General features: G+C 36.2%; 1 long non-coding RNA gene across 3 annotated transcripts; it reads right to left on the bottom strand.

Moving 5' to 3' along the window:
* Nucleotides 1–418: 418 nt before the first annotated feature.
* Nucleotides 419–2,302, bottom strand: LOC131257411 (uncharacterized). 3 transcript variants are annotated; one of them, XR_009177374.1, is made up of 4 exons: nucleotides 2,084–2,302; nucleotides 1,411–1,952; nucleotides 687–1,232; nucleotides 419–585 (listed from the first exon to the last, which is right to left on the bottom strand). It is a non-coding gene; the product is annotated as an uncharacterized LOC131257411 (long non-coding RNA). The 3 variants fall into 3 exon arrangements; XR_009177373.1 differs by having other exon boundaries at nucleotides 419–1,232; nucleotides 1,411–1,935; XR_009177372.1 differs by having other exon boundaries at nucleotides 419–1,232.
* Nucleotides 2,303–4,179: the final 1,877 nt, after the last annotated feature.

Here is a 4,179-nt window from a genome sequence, read left to right on the forward strand (position 1 = left end):
TAAAAGAACCTTTTAGCTTCAATTTTCTCAAAATGAAGCTAAATTAAAATTTTAGTCTCCATTGTTTCCAACTGAGACTAAATCCAAATTTAGCCTCAATTGCCTCCGACCGAAGCTAAAACTATTTTTAACCTTGGTTCTCAAGAACCGGGGCTAAAGCCTTTAGCCATGAGAGTAGCAGTCTCAGTTTGGATAACTGCGGCTAAAGATGGATTTAGCCTCTGTTGGCATCAACTAAGCCTTTTTCACTGTTGATTACCCTTGAATCAGTCACCAGACAACATGTTAGCTTCAAAGAAATCTGAAAAAGAAAAGTAATAGGAATCCATTGCAAACAGATCAAACAGCACAAAATACTGAGAGCAGCACTCCACATAACCAGTCTTGCAAAACCGAAGTTTAAGCAAATGGCATTTTAGCATGTTCTGCCTAGTGCCAACCCTGTGGAATATTCAGAATAACATCTGTTGCATTTTTCACCAATGCCTGGCCAAAACATTCAGTAGTAATCATCAACAGCAGTAACTGAGCATTGTAGCTTTGGACAAGAGTAACATGCTCTCCCTCCTTCAACAAACCTCGGCTCTGGTGCATGAAAATTTTATAGAATTAACTATTAAAGGGGAAAACAAGGAGAAATAAAAACAATCAAGATCCATGAGTGCAAGCATTCGATAATTCCATACCAGCAGGAGATTCAGAGCTCAAGAGAATGTCTCTTCTGCATCATTGGAGAACTACATATATATGGGCAACACCCCATGATAAAGTGCCAGTCTCTGCTTAACCCTTTCTCTGCCAAGCACGAAACTCTAATTCTATCATCACAAAAATTATACAACAACAACAAAAGGCTCCAATCTATAACTTGCACATCGGCAAGCCAATAATTGAGGAAAAGTCCTTGTTGCCAAATGTTGGCTATTTGTCATCCTGAAACTTTTTATATAAGACCAAAAGTTTTTTTGTATAAGACCAAAAACTGCACAGAAAGCTAATTTAGCATGATATACCGTTGCCGGTGGGAATTGCACATGCGTAGAACATCCAATTCTTTCTTGCAAAATGTGGATTCCACCATGAAAAACAGGTGTATCCACACATCAATTGGGCAACAGCTGTATGTTGGGTCAGATCATTGGTTGTCGCCCTCCTCGCTGAGTCGACCTGTTCAATTTTCAGGCCAAGTGCTCATCCTGATTGGGCCCACCTTTTTGCACTACCTGGACATCCTACACACATGACACATTGAGGGGAAAGAAAAGTACAACGTACTATGAGTTGAATGTGATGAGATTCATGTGATCATTACTCTTTAGAAAGACACGCACATCCACATGCATCAATACAGATATGCATGCATTAGAAGAGAGTGTTTCTTGGGTAGATGAGAAAGAGCTGCATGCCTACTTGTTGGTTTTGTATAAAAGCTTGGCATAAGATAGTTGATAGCTTGAGGGCATAGTCTCTGAATACAAGAGTACTGGAATCTCTCAAGTTCTTTGATGGGAACTCCAAGCTTGCAGTCTTTCTTTGCTTCCTCCACATATCTCCATCTGCATTAAAAATCTCATATCCACGTAACACTTCCATGTACGAATGATACACCTCAGCCTGCATCATCAAACACTCATCTCCCAAAACAAATCTCGGAACATGGGTTGTTACTGCTCTTAAGAATAATTGTTAGGATCCTCCAATTTGGCAAATTTTTGGTGCATCTCCCATCTACAGGGAGTCCATCATATCAACAGATTGGACTGTAGAGAAAAATAGTGGCATGCTTTTAATAAAGTAACAAGTAGAGAAAAATGAATCTTACTTCTCGCATAAGATGTTTATCCTCGGCTTGCATTAAAATAATGTATGTGAAGTCTGATTTTGGCTCAATTAGTAAATAGGTTAGATTCTGGCTGACCTTGACATGGCCCAAACCTGGCCCATAACCACCCCTAAATGATTATCTAGCCAATTTACTGTCATTCAACATAAATATAGCAATAAGCCTGCTGGAAAAGAATTTTGAACACAATTCAAAAGCATTTAAGAAGTATGCAACAACAATACCTAAAACTATTCTTACCATAGGAACTACAATATCTTCCTTCCGAGTACTCCTAAAAAATGTGCTGGATAGCATTCCAATACTCTGTGTAAGTCTAAAGACCAGGGTACAAGAAATATTCAGTTACTTTCAATGGTAAAACAAAGCAAAACATAACAAAGAAAATGCAATCAATAACAAGACATAGATTAAAGTACAAGACCAATAACCATCTGGTTTTGTTAAAAAATATAAGCACTTCTCCAATCAATGCTAAAGGTCTACATTTTTCAGTAACTGAGTTACTATTCACATTAAAAAAAAAAAAAAAAAAGTCTAGAGATGGCCAAAATGGAAAAAAAAAAAAGAAGATATCCAGAATTTTGAAATTGATTCCATGCGTGCACACATTTATGCTCCAGATAACCAAACTGTATCAAAATGTGACTAACCATTGCCTTGATAACCAAGTTGCATCAAAATGTGATCAACCATAGAAAAGCTTGATTTTTTTAACTCAAATTATCAAGATTCAAGAGTCACATTTCATTGGTCATGGTTTTCAAAGGTATTGAATATAGTTTTTTTTTTTTTTTTTCATTTTCTTTTGTGGGCTTTCATACATTTTCTTTTCTTATGAAAGGGACGACTTTTTTTTTCCTCTTTCAAGCAAAAGACAATGCTTAGCCTAAAGATCATTCTTTCTTGAACTTTTCTCAAACCTCAGGACCCTTTGGTGACAATTCACAAAATGCAATATAAATGTCGTATCTGAATAGGCAAGGATTCTACTCAAAGCCAGCCAACACTGATCTTGCCATTCCTTCATCCTATAGCCACTTATACATTAAAGACCTTATTTTGACCCTCTCGATTGTATATGACATACATAACGAAAATGCTATTAATGATTTTAATGGGTAACTGACACAGTTTACTAGAAAATCAATCTTCTCAATCAAATCTTCTTCACAAAATGCAATAAAAAAATCATAGCCTTTTGGAGGGTATTGGGGAAAACGATCAAGTCCCACATCATGTGGATGATTCATGGAAACATTGGGTTGCCCATGCTCCTTCCTAATTTCCTCCATTTTTCACTGAAGTGTTAATTTTTGGTCGATTTCAAAACATCCCAATATGCTCGAATAGAAACTGTGGCACCGATCAAGCATTTTCATCTCAACTAACAGATACGCTACACTCCTAGGATTCATGCAAGAAATAAAAAGACTCAAAGTTCGTCTTATACCTGGGAACTGTTTTTTTTTTTTGTTTCTTGATGAAATTGAGGGCTAGGATCAGTACTCAAGAGACCATCCAAACCGTTTCAAATAACATGCATTCTAAGTTTAAAAGTAGAAATTAAAAAAATAATAAATAATAATAAAAATTTAAAAAAATTACAGAATGTCATTTGGAAGCCGTGAATACATCATAATTAAGCTCATTTGCATAAAAGTGGAACTGATCTACTAATTTATCTTTCTTTCAAAATCAGCAAAAGATCAGATATCTATAACAGATTTCATCACACAATATTTCAACAAAAATGAAAGAAAAAAAGGGAAATGAAACAACAAACTGCTACTGCAATTTTCTAATCCGAAACAAGCAAAGATAGCAACTAATTTGCAACACTTTTTAGTGCTGAAAATTAAATCAAGAAAAAAAAAAAAAAAACAGCAAGACGGTGAAATAACTAGCTAAAATCACATCCAAGCATCAAATCAAGCAAAAAAACAGAATGATGAGAAATCATTTTTCCTTGATCGTTGCTATAATAAGATTACAACATATCTATCCCATACACACTAGGAGAATCAACAAGAACGAATTGACAATCACATCCGAAAAGGGGGGAAATGCCTAATGAGCATGCATCCTCTTACCCTTATGCCTCCATGACGGGAAATGCTCAAAAGACCGTCATCGTCCGGGAAAAACCTAAATATCGGAGAAACACGAAGGTTTTCGCAGAATAAAAGAGTAATAGAGAAGATTTTCGCTTCACGCACCCGACAATTTGAGGGTAGGAGATCGAATCCTCACCTATCGAAGCTTTGTTTTGCGGATCGGATTCTCTGTTCTTCACTTCAACCATTGAATGAAGATCAGAGAAAATGCATGCGAGA

The sequence above is a fragment of the Magnolia sinica genome, chromosome 10 (assembly GCF_029962835.1).
Source record: "Magnolia sinica isolate HGM2019 chromosome 10, MsV1, whole genome shotgun sequence".
NCBI lineage: Eukaryota > Viridiplantae > Streptophyta > Magnoliopsida > Magnoliales > Magnoliaceae > Magnolia > Magnolia sinica.